The sequence below is a fragment of the Pseudopodoces humilis genome, chromosome 3 (genome assembly GCF_049639895.1).
Source record: "Pseudopodoces humilis isolate 2021_Gansu_Grassland_sample_001 chromosome 3, ASM4963989v1, whole genome shotgun sequence".
In the NCBI taxonomy this organism is placed as follows: Eukaryota; Metazoa; Chordata; class Aves; order Passeriformes; family Paridae; genus Pseudopodoces; species Pseudopodoces humilis.
In genome coordinates this window covers 20691121-20709076 of record NC_142202.1, presented here as the reverse complement: position 1 = coordinate 20709076, position 17956 = coordinate 20691121, and the positions used below count along the sequence as shown (strand labels likewise).

The 17956-nt window shown below is 40.0% G+C and overlaps 1 protein-coding gene across 1 annotated transcript in view; it reads right to left on the bottom strand.

Moving 5' to 3' along the window:
- Window positions 1–17804, bottom strand: part of PTPN14 (protein tyrosine phosphatase non-receptor type 14) — a 110911-nt gene extending 93107 nt beyond the window's left edge. Inside the window, exon 1 of the mRNA XM_005523337.3 lies at window positions 17729–17804. The gene's annotated coding sequence lies outside the window, so the exon portion shown is untranslated. The remainder of the gene's footprint in view (window positions 1–17728) is intronic.
- Between the last annotated feature and the right edge of the window lie 152 nt (window positions 17805–17956).

Below are 17956 nucleotides of genomic sequence, written 5' to 3'. Positions count from 1 at the left end.
CCCCAAGTAATATCTAGCTGCTGACATTTCTTTCTCCTCTGCCTCCAAAGCACTGTGCACAAATGAGCACACTAGTGGGAACTTGCATCAGAGGCTTAATATCTTAGTTATCATGGTTAATATCATGGATAATATAGTAGTTATCATGGTTAGGATTAATATCATTAGGAGAGATATGCAATGCCATAACCACTCTGAATCATGGGATGAACTGCAAGTTGTCTCTGTAAAGAAAGTAATTAAAGGAATGGAATTTCCAAGATTCTCTGGAAATTGCTTTTTTCTGATAGCGTTCTACTTTTCAATTATTCAGCCACTACAATGCAGGCACCATCATTATTTTATTTCTTTTAAGAAATATAAATTCAATGGTGCTACCTATTTGGAGTAAACCTGGCACTTTAATTTGGCACATTTTGAAACCATTCCAAGTCTCATACCTCATTGTTTTTCCCTTACTGGCAGGCGTCAGTGTATTCAGCACTCATAGAGCATCTGGTTAGCAAGATGGGGCAGCCTTCAAGTTCTGGAATTCCTTTCAGTGTTTCTCTAAAAGAGAATTGTTTTGATCCCCAAACTGGTCCAGATGGAATCTCAGAATTGTCCAACTCCTCCTTTCAAGACAGCTGCCTCTATTGTTCCAGAGAGCCAAGCAAACAGGCTTTTCAAAGCAAGCCATCACTACTGGAGATGGTCTATCTAAGGAAGTTCACAACATCTAAATTCTCTGATAAGCACTGACAGCAGAGTTTCTGTAAATCAAAACTGTTTCTCCGGTGTGTCAGGCTAGAGCTTTGAAGTTTCATGCAGGTGCTGGGCGGGTACAGGTGACAGATTTCCTTAGAACTCTGAGTGCTGATCCTAAAACTGCAACAAACAGCCTTCAGAGTTGGCTTGGACCAGAGAGCCTGATCCTACACCTAGCATAATGTCAGAGCTTGCATGAAAAAAAGAGAACACTTAAAACACTTGTCAGCAACACAAGGAGACAAGAACAGTGATTCCCATTAGAAGAGGAGATTCTGATTACTAAAGCAGCTTGTGCACTGGCTCATGTGCCCAGCAGACCTCTGAGAACCACAGAATCATTAAAGTTGAAAAAGACCTCCAAGATCATCATCAAATACAATCTTTGACTGAACACTACCATGTCAACTAAGTAAGTGCCATGTCAAAATGTTTTCCAATTCCAGGGAGGGTGACTCCACCACTTCCCTGGCTCACCCAATCCCAATGCTTACCCAATTTTTTTCAGTGAAGAAATTTTTCCTGATGTTCAACCTGAACCTCCCCTGGTCCAGCTTGAGGCCATTTCCACCAGCTACTTAGCATAGGCAATAAGTTAATGCAATTAATCATGTAACCAAATAAATAAAACAGTTTTTTGATCCTTCAGTAGGAAAATGTACATGTAGAGAAGTACATTGATAACAAAGCACAGCAGATTAAAGCCAGGCTTTTTGTACCAAAAATTTTTACAAGGGAATGATAAGGGTATTCTCGACTTCTTGCAAAATAACACCAGTTTTTCTGCAAATTGTATAAAAAACATTGACATTGAATGCAGCAGAAGCACTGTGTTTCTGCAAAATCCAGGAAATTTAATATAAAAATGCTCCTTTTTTTTTAAAAAAAGCTGCATTTTTAGCATTTTAATACAGTGAGAAAAGAAATGCCAGTACACACCTCAGTCTCTACAATTTAATCCTTTTTACTTGCACTGAATCATCATCTACTGTGTACAGTTATCAGGAATCACATTTTGTAGCTAGTAAACTAATTTAGAAAGGAAAAAGGGAAGCAATTATTTTCACCTTTTGTGGGGGTGACACTTCAAGGAAAGAGTTAATGATTGTAACTTGAGTAATACCTTGAAGTATACAGTAAAAACTACTTTGCAGAATTCAGGAGACAGGGAGAATAAAAACCAGACATTATCATCATTACTATTAAGCCTTCATTATAGATAAAACAAACAAGAGGTAAAAGAAAATGAGGTGCTTAAAGCTTCTTAATAAGCCCAACTAAAGAAACCAACACTCCTCAGTGCTTTGGAGAACTCCTTTGTTTTTCCCAATTTGGAAGTGAAATTATCCTTTTGGAAGTGAAGGAAAAAAAATCTGTGCAGAGAAAGTGACTGTATCACTATGATTAAGGAAATCCTCTTCCTCCAGATGGGTTTCTCCACTATGACACTACAAATTCAACAAGCCATATTTGGTCCAAGTCTTTAACAGCTATATACATTTTAGGAGGTCTTTGAGCCAGCAAATATAACATTGCCCTTAAGCTACCAAGGAAAGAGAGCCACCATTCCAGGAAATGCTCAAAAAATAAATCTCAAAGAATGAAAACTTAGAAATCACCTACAACTATTTATTACAGTCCTACATTATCTGAATAAACAAGTACATTATATCACTTGGGTAAATGTTTTTCAATAAAAAGCCAGACAAAGCACCAAAAAACATTCTCAGCCTTGTAAACAACAAATATTAACTCCATTAAAAGGATATGAAAAACATACCCATGTCCAAGTTACTTTTATTTTTAATGGAAGAGTTGCCTTTGCCAGTACTCATTCATCTTCTTTGAAAAGTGTGTTTTCCATTCAGCCCAATACTAAAAATATAGTCTTCAAATATGGCTGATAAGGCATATATTTCAAATACTGCACCTTTTTATTTTTGCTTGTGCTCTAAACCAATAGCATGTATTTCCTTATGAATGTAAATCTTTTCTTCAATTGTTAAAATGGATTATGTGCAATGAAAACTTGCTGCTTTTTCCATCAGCCTTAGCAATATGAGGAACAAGAAAAGGGTGCTAAAAGCAGAGGTGCTTGAGGAAGAGTAGCTTTAGATACAAAGCTGACCTCTGGTGAAAAAGCAAAATCTGGCAAAGAGGCTATGCCAAAGGAAGAGGTTTTTACATCTCTTCTACCCAGACACATAAAACTCACACACAAATTATTTATTTCTAAATGCTGAAATGTATTTTTGGAAGGTAATGCTGAAATCCTTCAGAAAAACATTTCACAGCAAAACCTTCTGCTACAACAGGCTGCTCTTACGCTGGCATTGTCCAGTTTCTTTACATCATGCAAACTACTGGACCCTTAATGCATAACACCATTCAAAGAGTACTGGAGCAAAATATTGACCTCAGCTAATAATGTGCAACAACCAAATCACAAAACTGCAGGTACACCTAGCACAAACCTCGAACAATGATGTGCTCAAAAGCCCAACACTGTGTCTGATGAATGCGCTCACACACCAAAATACAGAAGCAATCTATTTTTCTGTATGCACATGCAGTACAGACAGGGTCTTAAACTCATAGTGGTGTCTGGTTTCATAACATATGCCCTTCCTTATCAAATGTCATTTGTATTGCCATCCCTGCATCTGTCTCCACAGATGTCATCCCATGTAATGGAGCATATGGGCTTAAGCTGACAATGTTTGCAAACAGGAAGAGCTTTTGGCAAGAGGAATCGAACATAAAGTGATCTGCAGGCTGCCTCTCTTAACCCATCTTTGGTTGGCTCCTCTGCTCAGCTGAAACTGGTCGGCTACTTTCTGAGAGGGCAGAGTGCCAACCTGACAGATGGGCAGAAGCAAAGTCATGCCAAAGAACCAGAATGTGCATCTAATTTGATAATTAGGGGCTGAATTCCCCCTTAGAAATATTGCAATGGCAGCACACACAAAGTTTTCAAGCTTGAGGGTAAAAGAATATGCTTTAGCCTATCCAGTTGAGGGTTAATTCTGAAAATGACAAAAAAAAAAAACAAAACACAGAAGTGAGCCATGGAGGAGGGAGGAGACCAGCCATGGGCTCCTATCATTCAGGATTAGTATTCTTCAAGGATAAAAGAAATGAGAGAAGGGGAGGAAAGACACAGCAAGATTAATCCTTTATCCTGAAATAGCTCTCCACAAGGGGCACCTGCAAGTCTTGGCCAGAATGTTTCTGTGACCTTGCTGAAAATAATTTATGCTGAATAGAGATAAAAGCAAGGAACTGATGGCCACTTTACAAAGCATTAAACACAGCTTTCCTGTCCACAAGGAATAGCCAAGCCAATAGCTAGTAAAAGGCAAAGGACAAAGAGTGTTTATGGCTCAGTGGAAATCAAATATAATAATGTACACACGTACTTGGAACTGTTGGCAATTATTGTCTTGGTCTTGATATACAGTGATACAGAGCTGTGGCATTCAAATAAAAAAAGTTAACGGTAAAAGAGAGAGAGAGAGATGGGGACCTAATTGAAATTATCTTTTCACACATTTTACAAGTTTTCAGGCAGTAAGGCAGTGGTCCTGTGACTATCTTAGAGTCCTGTCAAAGCAGGCTCTTCTGGGTCATTTTTCTCTTCATCTTGTGTGTTTCCTCCACTTTCTCGAGCCACTTAACTCAGCAGAATGAATGCCAACAGCCATGCACAGCTCAGTTTGGAAAAAACATTGTTCTAAATTCATTCTTCTTTTTCCAGTTCTAAAGTGGCTCTTCCAATTTACAGCTTCTGAAACAAAAATATGAAGAGCAATAACTACGATGGCTTCAGTTAAGTGGGATTTACAGGCTTACATTTTGGATAAACAAAGAAAATTTTTAATCTGCTCTTTTTATCATAAACCCTCTGTTGAAAAATACTCCAAGAAGCTAAGAGGTTACTAAATCTCACTTTGCCTGCTTTGGAAATATGATGTTTCAAGAGGGCTTTCACATTGTCAGTGGATGGAAATTAGCTCTCCAACACAAGTAGTGTTCTGAGTCATGTCTTTGGAACAGAGCAGAAGGCTCAGTCGCAGATTTAAAATAATTTTAAAATGATAGCTGGAAAGTGTCTAATATCATATGTGCTGCTTTACAAACCTCCACTGAGACATTTCCTTCTGAAGAAAATGTTCAATGAAATGTTCTTTGTTGTACTGTCAAAGTCTGGCAAGCTGCTTCCCAGTATAGCAGGAGATTTAATTGGGCTTTTGTTTAATTACCACCAAGACAATGACACTCAAATGAAGAGCACAACACCAGCAAATGAGTGAAAGCAATCAATTAGGATGAGCCTGAAACTATCTTCAAGAGAAAGGAAAAGGCTACTCATTACTGTGGTCATAGGCTAGAAATTCAAAATATAAACATGTAATTTACTAAAATAATATATAGCTTTTAGAAGCAAATAAATTAAATGACAGATAGTTACCATAAGGGAGAAGCACCAGTTGGGCAGAACTCTCCCAAATGCACTACAGGTGCATATTTAGCAACAGCCTAGATGATACAATGAATGAATCAATGAACAACGAAAGAAACTGTCATGGAACATTTTAGGTATCAATTAGCTTGCAATGAATCAAGAAAGTAGTTGGCATCCCCAAAAATAAAATATGACAAAGAAATCTAAATATTATTCTGGTAACTCCTAAAATCAGTAACACAACTGAAAATAAAAGAACACAAAAGGATCTAGTGTATGTTCTACAGCAGTAACACAAGAATTTATATGAAATCCACAAAGAAACATCAATTGGCAAGACAGCAGAGCTGTCCAAAGCCATAAAAAGGTTAATGAAAAGGGTAAAACCTAAAGATAAGCCTAAAGAACTTCACATCCAGTGTTCACACTAAAAAGTGCAGTCTCCAACACTACAGGCAAACATACACACTAGTAAGCAAATGACATCTATTAGTGGAAAATGAGATTTAACCATAAGGGACACACAGAAGGTCAAGCAGGGTACACAGCAATGGCAAAATGTTTGCCCATGATCTAATAAGATTGGGCTGACCTGAGGAAGTTCTACCTCACTATTCTGAAAATTCAGCTCCACTTTTTGCTCTAAAACCTCAGGTCTAGGTTTACCTTTTGGTTTGATAAGTAAATGAGCCCATGTAAAATCCCAAAAGTCCATTATTTTCAGTGGCCACAGTTTTCTCTTAATGGTAAGAGAATATACTAAAGATGATGTGTTTCCAGACTTATATATTCAATTTCTACCCTAGATGAGCCAAACATGACACTGTGCATCTCAGTTATTTATTTTCTCAGCCTGAGTTCACAACTGCAGGGTCACCTATTAAACAACAGCAGTTTCCCCACAAGAATAAGACTAAGTAGTGATACAGCTAAACAGATTGTTGAGCTTTTTCTACCATTTATATTAGCACACCAATTGCAGACAGAAGTTGTATTATGCTTTCTTAGCCTGCGTGTTATTACAATAGCATCTGCCAACAAGTAAGAAAAACCCCAAACCTGGTTAAGTATCAGAGTTGAAAAAATATTTCAGACAAAGTAAGGAAAGTGGACAGAGAAAAAATTAAAAAACACAACAGAAAAAAACCCCGAACACATAATTTAAGTGAAACCTTCATTACAGAAACATGATACTGGTACCTCCTGAAAGAGATTGTAAAAATAATGGAAAAACCCTGGTGAGACAGGAAGCTTAAACACAGCTAATCTAATGATAACTTTCATAATACAGGAAGCAAGCAGACTACCAAAGAGACGACAAAACCAGAGATTATTTTAGGTGTTTACTTATTCCCAGACGAAGCTAAAAAGCGTGCGAAAGGAGCTTGGAGTAATAAGCACGCCAGACTTAATGCTACATCCTCTTGCTTTAAAATAAAATCAAAGCACCCAACTTAGCAGGTAATAACCTCCAGCAGAATTTACTTTGGTACAAGCTGTCAGGAGTTACAAACACTCACCTTTGGAAGTGCAATTTCCTGTGGCAAACTGGTGTCCTGATCCCGCAAACCTCTGCTCACACGAACAACCCGCTTTGGTAAGCAGGGCTGCCAGCTGTGCCGGCGGCAGGGGGGCCGGCAAGCACTCGCAGAGACTTGGGGATGTAGTGTTCACCAACTGGACTTCCTGCCTGGAGCTTACAGTGCCAAGGTAAATAATTACGATACCACACTGACAGATGTGTCAGAGGTATGAGGTATTAACTAGATTTACTACAGCCTTGAATAACCGAGTTGTAATTTTCCGCTCTCCTGGCACGTAATGCAACAATGTGAAGTGTCTTACAATTCCAGGATGTACCCAACTGCAACACTTAACCTTCTGTATCTTAGAACCCACATGTATTGCACTGCCTCCTCTTGCACAAGACTCTGAGCCCCTTTTGTCTAATTATGCTGTCCCTCCATCAAAAGAGGGTTGAATTTAATCTAACAAAGTCTCAGTTACCTCTGCCTTGTAATCTACTGAGACTGGCAATTTAAGAAGTGTTTGGACAACATTCTCGGACACATGGTATAATTCTGGAGCTCATCCTGTGCAGGGACAGGAGTTGCACACCATGATCCTTGTGGGTCCCTTCCAACTCAGGATATTCTATGATTCTGGTCAAAGGACATAAAACACAGTTGTCATCATCATGATCCTGGCAGGACAAGGATAATGTAATCAGTGTTCAGTCTCAGCAGATATGGCAATCAGGCATTCTTTTGTTTTTAATTTCCTCTGACCTTGCGGTTTGTCCTTGTAGAGTTCTCACTGTTTATGAGCTAAGGCATCTATGTTTGAACAAAGTTAGTACACAAACTGCTTGCACACACTCGATAATGTCTTCTGCTCAACATTACACTAGATCTTCAGAGCCACCATTCATTGCCATATTCCTTAGGTCAAGAAGATATGAAAGCATAGAAATCATGGAAAATATGAAAGATTTGACACAGGGTCTTTAAAGGCATATACAGACAAATGCTACAATGAAATACCAGAATTGATTCCAGTATTTCAAAGTGTCCTAAAAACAATGTGAACATGTCATTGTCTGATATTTCTAACTTCTGAGAGATATAAACTGCAGAGGTAAAGCTCATGATCATGTCTAGACACCACTTATCCAGTGCACAATGCCACAACAGTTGTGGTGATAGGCAGCTTGCAGCACAATCATTCACAATCCATAATAAAGAGCATCACATCTGGGAGATTACAGATAAATGGTAATCATCTGTTGACAGAAACACTCTTAAAAGCCACATATCTTTGTTATTTTATAAAATTCATTACCTTTCCTATACATCTCTACCATTATGGGGATATGTTTTAAAACAAAACAAAACTACAAAAACCCCATGAACATTCAAGCTCTCCTCAGTCTCTTTTCCTAATGGGTAGAGGAATCACTGCATAAAGACTTAATGGAACACCCATCACTGACAACATCATCCAGAACAGATTTGGCACTGTTGGGTGCAGAGCCCCTTCCTGTGCAGTTAGCACTTGATACCCAGCCCTATCAGTTTGTTACCCTGATTAAATTCTTTTAGGTTTGACCATTGTACACAAAATCACCACACATACCAGTAAAATAACTCCACTGAGATAACAGTGAAGGAAATCTACATTTAAGTCATCACCCAAACAGTTCCACACTGGCTCTCGGTGACGGGCATTTAGGACCTTGCTTGGAGCACGTTGCAGAGAGCAGGTCAAATGATGCCTGACAGAATGTGGTGTAGAAAGCACCCAGCGTGGCCAGCATGAAACATTCCTGGGCATCAGAGCTCAAGACAGCCACAGGTGGGGCAGAAACACGCAAGGGTGGATAAATGAATGGCCTGTTAAATGCCTCAGGATAAAGCAAACGAAGTGTCTATCAAAGTACAGGTACAAAGGTATGAAGTACTGCAAAGGAGGTCACTTTATTCACAAAGGCCCCAAAACACTGCACTGCCAAAAGTACTTACTTAAAGATATCTGGACTGGTTTTCTACTACCATTTTACTAGATCCTTTACTAAAAAACGGGTTCAAATAATTAATCAAAAAAAGAAACCCCACAAAACAACCAAAAACCCCTTGATCTTTTCCCAAGTTCAGTAACCAAATTCATCTTTTTCCCTAAAAGAATGGCAAAAAGTAACAATTACTGGAGCTAATATCACAGGTTTTTAAATTAAAAAATACTTTATTATTTCAAACTACTATGAAGAGACTGACCTCTTTGATTACAAAGCCAGAACCTTATCCATTTTTCTGACAAAGGCTTTGACTCTTCACTGAATGCTTCATTGGACTGGTGAGTCTTCTTTTAACACAGTTTCCAAAACAGAGCTGTTCCTAAGAAATTAATACTATGAATCATAGAGTTTATTATTAGGAAGTTTTCCTAATAAACAATCTAGATTCTGCCTTGAACTTATAAAATTGTTTTATTAACTGTATTACCAAAGGGTCTTTTTCAACATGGAAGTTTTAAATGTTATTTTTATCCACATATCTTAACCTTTGCAAAAGGCACTCAACAAAACTAACATGTTCTGCTTTCAAAACCACTGTCACAGGGTGCTCAGGTTGTGGCAAAAAGCCTTCTTAAGATAAACATGCACAAACTTGTTTCCTTCATCATAAGAAAATATTGGAATAATGGAGGACATCCTTCACTGTCATTGTCCTATCCTCTGCTGCTCTCTTTCATTGCAACATGAAACATTAAGAGATGACAAATGCATTTGCTCCGATTCCATCCCAAGTTAAAAAATAAATTACTTTATAAATCTACACTATTAAAGAGAGCAGAGAAGGCAAAATTAAGTGGCGTTAAACAGTGGACAATGTTACCTGAAGTTAGCTGAATGCTCCTCTTATTTAACAGATTTCCATGCGGAGGACTTTATTATCACCAGCTCATAGTCCAGCCAGTCATGACCATTGAAGTGAATTTTTGAATTTACATTGCTGAATGTATAGGGGGGTAAGAAATGCAGAATTTCACAACTGTATGCAATGTGATACTTGCAAAGGACACTGACTACACAAAGCTAACATGGGAGTTAAACCACGTGCTAACAAGCTTCTACCGTAACACAAGCTGAAAATACAAAAGTAGGTAAGAAACTTTATATAACATCAACCAAAGCTGACTGCATTATTGACTAATAGACAAAATGACTAATTGTCTCCAATGCGCACCCGCCCCTTGTCAGATGTTTTGACAGATTAATTACTGCATGGGTGGCAGTCTTCATACCTAAGTCAGGTTCAAGGAAAAACTGCAAGACTACATCAGCCTCTCCAGATAAAACCATCTGTACATCAAAAGAGACAACTGGGCCATCCTTAGACAAGGTTTTGAAAGCTCAGCCTATCCACAGTGATAATTTACCCTTTCAGCAGTGAAAAGTTATATGCAAATGTACACTGCAAGAACTCAGAGCTGTTCTGTGACCAGCAGTTTTACGTTACTACATCAGCAGCAAAGAACAAGAGCAGCTAGAGCAAAACTAACACACAGCTAGCAGAGAAGACCAAGCTACTGCACTCTCCTTATGGGTGCTTTCTTTCATTCCAGCTCCAGAGAAATGCTCATTACAAGTCAAGCAGGACTTGAGGTGGTATTTTCTTCCAAAACCGTCTCAACTACTGAACCATAAATCTGCATTTCTGAATTTGCATATTGAAATGCACACAGCAATTTCCCAATAAAATGCAGAAACCAGAAAAACTTTCAAGAGGTGAACCAGCGTCTGAGGGCAGGCTGTGACCAAAGAAACCAAAATCCATGCCAGTACTCCCCAACACACCATTTGCCTATTGCACCAAACCATTTCTTCTCCTCTTCCTTAGACTGTAATTCAAGATGTGTATTTTTTCTTTTCCTATCTCTAAACTTCTCAATACATTCTACAATACAGAAAGGAATGCAAAAACATTATTTATTAATTGAGATCTATCTCTCCATATACATCATTGTATTTAAACACCTCTTTGTAGACAATGTTAAGCAGCATGCAACAGCAAACTGCATAGCAAAAGCCCTAAAATACGCAAAAACTAAAAATAACATTCACTTTCAAATGGCATCTTTTATTTCCCCCTTGTCAGAAAGACAAACAATTAAAAAAAAAAAAGAAGTGAAATTGTTAGCAACTAACATACTTACCATTTGGATGCTAAATGCTATCCCACCTCAATAATGCTCTCCTGCAAGATTTCAGTTCTATTTTAGAAACAAGATTTCTAGCTACGCACAGATGCATTTTGGGGCACCAAGCTAAGAAAGGGAACATGGACACATGGAAGAGAACTTGCAAAAAAACCAACCCTGTCATTGTCTTCCTCTGTTCCCAAAAAGAACCACAACAAAGTGGGGAGCAGTGGCACATCGATACTGTGATTTAGCTTCCTCTGCTGTCACAGATTCCCACAGCACAGTGTTGGCAGAAGTGGAAGGAATCACAGGAACTTTACTCAAATACATCTTTATGAGTTGTTTAATCCACAAGCAGAAACTTTTCCTGTCCACCCTCCATTCTGAAACTGCCAGAGCTCTGAAGCTCTGTAAATATTTCTGTCTACCAGCAGCAGACTGCACCAACCATCCCCTTCAATTAGCAGCTGATTTCTTTATCTGGTAAGCTGACCAAAGCATCTTCCTAAACAGGCTGAATCTTCTCAACACTATAAAGAATGCAAATAGACATGGATTACACTCAGTAGCTCTTAAATGTTTGCCAAAGAAGGAAAACCAAGAAAAAGAAAAATTATTATAATTTCAGATGCCTGTTTTCAAGGACCTTTGAAATTAGTTTCCATCCCCTAAGCTCATCGGGGGTTTTTCTTCCTGAGGCAGGTCTGTTCACATGGGTCATTTTGCAAAGCTCTTAAAGGAGAAGTCAGATTTCCTCTGAAATACCTCTTTTCTCTGTTGGAGGTCACCTGTTTCAGGGCCTGCTCTTTCTGAAGGCATCAGAAGTTTCATTCCACCTCAGCACAGGCCAAATTAAGCCACTGAATATATTGCTTTCCCCTCTCTTCTCCCTCTGTCCTGGTAAACAACAGGCACAATGTTTTCTGTAGAAATTCCTCTACACACTGTCTCCCTTTCAAAGCACCTGAGATAAGCACTGCATATCACATACCCAGAAAATGCAGGGTTTCCACCACCAATAGGATACATTTTGCACTGGAAGGACAAATGAAAGTCCTGTGTGAAGAGGTCAAAATCAAAACGGCACCAGACATCAAAAATAGGATCTGGCTTCTATCTGTTGAATCTCTGATTGGCAAAGTCCCCTGATTTTGCCCAGGCTTGTCAAAAAACCTGGCTTAATTATCATCATCAATAAAAACCTAAAGGCATTTTATCTACAAGGTAGTGAATGCCTCCTCTCAAAAGAGGGAGTTCCATGATAAGAGCTAATCTCAAAAACCTTAGGAATGCAAACTATTTTCTCAGTTGTAAAAACAAGAAAGAATTTCACAAACACAAGTTAAAACAACTACTGGTAACCTCCCCTACACTGCCAACTTCTCCTGGGCTAAGGCCCTCCCTTTTTCCTTCAGAGAGCTATGCATTGAATCCAGCCCATAGCCAAAGGATGTCCCAGGAGAGGACATCACTTTTATGCACGTTTACAAATGACAGCCTTCTGATAAACTTTATTTTCTAAGTTCAAAGAGCAGTGCAAGGCTCCCTTCTCAACAGCTTCAGCCTTGTCAACAGTGAAGGCAGAGTCAGTCCATAATTTATTTTGCAGATAGCTGCAAGGCAGGCAGCCTGTAAGACAACTCATTCTGGCTGGTTAGACCACCTAAAAGTTGCACAAGCCCTGGCTTTTTATTCTTTAGGGTATAGCATAGTTTCTTGAAACTTCTACCGACAACTCTTAACTATGTTGTACTACATACTACATGTACTACATACACTAATTTGTTAACATGAAGTGCTGATTGTTAGATCAATCACAATGCCTGCTACTAAATCAATCTTTCCCCCAGCAGGTAGATATGCAAGAATTCCACAGTGTTGGCAATATTTTCTCTGAAACACCCATTAAGCTGCAAGAGATGTAGTTATCTCCATAAACCAGTCCTTGTGCTCCTCACAGCCACAGAACTATCATTGTTACAGAAATCAAAACTATTTATATTAACTACCCAAATTAAAAAATACCCTTTGTCCATCCGAAAACATAGTAGAAATCATAACCAAATTGAGTAATAACAGATATCAGTGCTATCTGCCTTTAAATGAAGCCTCACCATCACTGTCCTCTCTATGCCAGCCCAGGCCCCAGCACAGCACATCTCACTAAGTTAAAATATCAAACTTGAATGTGCTAAAGACTTGAAGTCCAAGTCATGCTTTCCATGAAACCTAAACATATACCAAAAAATTAATCTTTCATTTCCCCCTGCATGAATATGTAATTAAAATCTGCATCATTCACAATACAATAGAGAAACTAAATTACTATAGTGTGTCTAATCATCAGCCTGCTTCTAAGAGCAGCTTCCCCTATAAGAAAACATACAAAATATCACAACAGGCACATATGGCATCATCTGTCCTAAGAGAAATTTCTCAATCCCTGTCAGATAAGGTTGATTTATGCCCTACAGCAATACAGTTAACATCCCTTCGTTGTAGCTGTGACTGCTCTTCCTGTCCTTAGAACAGTTCACTTATCTTGTCCGTCCTAACAGGCTTTTGGTTTATATGCTCTCCTTTGGCAGTATATGACAAAAATGGTGATTTAGAAGTAATTATACACTTTGGCTTTCAAGCTACTCCTTTTAACAAGCCATTGTATCACAGAGTAATGGTCAAGCACTATTTTGCACATATACATCCTACCTCCTCTAACTGACCCCCTTGAAACAGTGCTACATGAATATTTCCTGCTCAACTTCATTTGATTATTTTTCAATCACTCTTCATTGATAGGAGACCACAAACTGATTACTCCTGGTGAATTCAAGCACCAGTTTAATAACATCCTTTGTGTCATTAACACAATATTACAAAACAACTGTGTCATTTTTCCTCTGCCCAACACTGAGCATTAAGAAGGCACACAAGTTCAAATGAAACATTGTTGAAATTTTCCTCTCCACCTTAATAAATACAGTTAATTTACAATCCAGTAACATGAAGAAGTAATTTGATTATTCTGTCTAACATGCATATTCTTGAATTTATCAACATCATCTGCTATGCTTCCCTTTCACCCAGCTTTCTTGTATTCCCTTTTCAATTTCTCAGTCTTCTTCAATCTTGCCTAATCCAAATATTTTTGCATCATTAGCAAGTTTTGGCACACCATCATTCATCTAGTTTATTAGATCACCAAAATGCACGTTCACCACCCTCTTTTCAGAGGTGTTTATACATCGCATAGTGTAATTTTAGGTTTACATTGTTACTGACAAAATAAAAAAGTATTCTTAGTCATAAGGACAGGTAGACTGATTGAGAATTAGAGAGTTGCAGAGTCCAGAAGACGTGCTTGGTGTTGAGCGAAGCTCGGTACCTAAACTCTGCACGAGCAGAAAATAAGACTGAAACAATGGCTACAGGACACCAGAGCAGTCAACATTCTCTTCTTCCCCAGCCACCATGCATCCATTATTTCGTACACCAAATATCCTCCAGAAAAGTCCTTTGGTCAGAAAACCTTCTTAATGTTAGCCAAATTTACAGTCACTTAGGTATTCACATATAGCTGACAATAACATTTGCAGCTGCTTATTAGGACAGGCATGATAAGGTAGGAAACACATTTTAGAACAAATATGCACTTCTTTTTACATCCTTTGCATTGCACCATGATCTTGTGTCTTTAATTCCTTTCACATTCCTGATTTCTCCTCATTTCCTCTGACAGCCCAAAGGAAAGGGGAAGAGTTGCTGCTCCTGGGGCTATCTCCACATAGGTGAGGAGCCCTATTCTTTCAGAGGGTGTGACGTGTCTCCTCACCAATCACCTGTTCAGCCCCACATGCACAGCAAACCAAAAGGCTTTGAGGAGAACAAGGGCACCCCATGGGACAGGCTACACTTGATCTGGACATGAACTGATTCCAACACCACCAGAGGAAGCTGCACCTGCTCACTGATTTTTAAGGTCCCCTGCACCAGGGACAGGAGAATAGGGGTTAGACAATGAAGCCAAAATCCTATTTTTACCACAACATAGACTTCAACTCAGGTCTACCTCCATTCCTTTAGGAACTACTCTTTAATTCTTGGTTTTTAACAATTTCATAGGTGGAGGCAGCAACATCCGTGAAGTTTGAATAGAAAATCAGTAGATTTATAAAAAGGAACTTTTTTCACTTCAGAGAATCTTGTGCACAATCTTGTACCATACTCCCTCCTCACAGGAGGAAAATCTACACCATCCTGCTTTATTTTCAAAGATCAGGATCTGTTCAAATGGCACTCCACAAAGCATAATAGGTGAAGGTATGCTGCACTTCACAGTGGACTTAGACATAAAAAATACTTTTATGGCATTTGCTCAGCATAAAAATTAGGCCTTTATTGAAATCTTCTTAGAGCTGAGCTGGATACACTTCATACTAAGTATTATAGCCTGATTCCTACAAGGACTCGTATACATGTTTATTATTACATATATAAAAGAAATCACATGGTTTCAAACACACTATTCATGAGCGTGAATTGAAGCACATGGGTGGGTCTTTGCAGGACTAGGACGTATATGCTGCAGCAGCACAGCCTGCTGAAAACTTTGTACCTGTTGTATAGTACCAGCAGTTTATACATTCCCCCCTCAGTTGACAAACCCTTGAAACAGAGAATTCACTTCCAGGTGAAGAGATGGAGTTCTTCAGTTTCATACAGCATATACCTATGCTAAATGTAAATCCATATTAAAATGAGCTACTTAAGTAACAATTAATCAAACACAGCTTCACAGCATATGAAGAGAAACAGAAGGAAGAGCAGCAGATTGGCTCAGCAGTACCAAATAAACATAGAAAAAGGAAGCCATAGAACTCTGCACATAGAACCAGAACTCTGCACACAACTCTATCTGTGTCTATATATGTAAAATACTTTCTCCCTGATTGCAGGAGCCACTGTTGGCCAAAGCAATTTGCTAAGTGCACAAGAGTGGATGCATTTCATAGAAACCCATTCCATACCTAAGTTACAGTAACTGACTCATGGGCTTCTGCTGGACAAGAATGAGCAAGAGAAAAGTCAGTCATTAGTACTAACACTGGTTGCTAATTAACTCTCATGAACAAGCTGCGCCAAAGCTACTTCTGCTACTATTACAGAAACATTTAAAAGGCACGTGTAAAACTCTAAATATAAGGTAGATACAAAAGCTCACATTGCTCAGTACAGCGATCAACCTAGCAGCCCTTGCTCTGGCCTTGGTCTGCACCACTGGATTCCTTGAGGATGCATCAAGACAGACATGCTTTACAGCTTCCCACCCACAAATGCACTGGCAGAACTGATGGCCCACAAGTTCTGACACAGATTTTAGGGACTATCTTTTTTTTTTTTTTTTTTGCTGATGGACTGTGGTTCAGCCTGTAAGTTTGCAAAGCTCCCAAGTTTTGTATCATGACCCATGAGATATCCACAAGTGCCCTCTGTCTGTAAGCAACTCTGGCACAGCCTTCTAAAGATACCAGAAAGAGTTCAACTACTGCCAATAACTGAACAGGTCCTAAAGCTTATTTGCATTACTATAATATCAACACATCCTCTATTTTATACCATGTAACAAGTATTAGATGTCAGCAACAAAACCCCCAGAGGCCAAGAGCAAAAGCTGTTTCATCTGTATTTTGTCACTCATATTTGATGGGACATTTTCAGCTGGATAACGAGAACACGGTCCCTGCTGGGACTGCCTCCCTTCACATCTCTCCTCAAAAAGAGCTACGTCCTCTCATAATATGGAAGTTGGCAGGTGGTGACTTGTGATTTGGGAAGGGGGGGAGCCATTTTATATGAATAGTTTTTCAAACTCTGAAGAACTGCAGCATGTAACAGTGCTTTTGGAATAACTAAACCCTGTAGCAACTATCTGCACAGAGTTTAAAGAAAAAAGAACTGGCTTCTGGTAAAAGCATTTCTTCTATGGTTTCAGGCTACATGCCAAAAATCCCAGAAAACTTCTTGGGCAATACCATATTGAATCTGAGCCTTTTACGAGTCACTGTTCCCACCTTGTTAAAGTTACAACCAGCCAAAGAGTTGCTTATAATGGAAACATATGATTATTTTATGCAAATCAGAGAGATAAAACATACTCGATAGGAAAGCTCCAGCACACATCATATCCACATACCACACATACATTATGTAACGCTTGTCCCAAATACACCCCAATAAAGTGAGCTGGTTTGAGATCTTAACAATTCATCGACTTTGCCACATCAGAAAGGAGAGCAGATGTCACTCTTGTCTGCCTCGCCGCGATCTTTGCTGCGGCACTCGGCAGAGTTACAGACTTGCTGAAGACGGCCAGTTAAGGCTTGACTGGAACTAACAAAGAGCAAGGTAAAGCCCCGGGCGGGGAGGAAGGCAAACACGGGCATGCCGCGACGTAAATAGGGGCAGCCCAGCACGGAGCCCTGCCCGTTCCTCGCTATTTACAAATACCTCTTGACTACACAAATGCCGTGTTATCTGTGTGTCTAACAGATGAAATTCACGGGCTGGACGGACGGTCCAAGGCTCGCTTACCGCAGGTCACCGACTGGCATTTGTAACCCAAGCGTGGCTATTTTGGTGGTTCACAGGCAGCGATGCAGACCCGGCGGAGCTGTGCTAGCGCGCTGCCGCGCACAGCGAGCCCCGCGCAAACGCTGCCGACCGCACACTCCGAGTGCGAGGCGCTGCTTGGGCTTTTCAAAGTCTGCGCGGGGACGCGCCCGAACTCGAGCGAACTCGGCGGCGGCTCCTTACCTGCTAGGCAGCGCGGCGGCTCCGGCTTTGTGCGCGCCCGCGGGAGGCGGCGGTCCCGGCCCGCGGGCAGCGGCTGCCGCCGGCACCGGGCGCTGCAGAGGGAGAGCGGGTCCCGCCGCCCCGGCCCGGCCACCGCGGGGAACTTCGGCGGGGCGGCTGGGAGGGCGCTGCGGCCGCCGGTGGCGGCGCGGAGGGCCGGGCGCCCTGAGCCCCTGCTGCCGGCCGCGG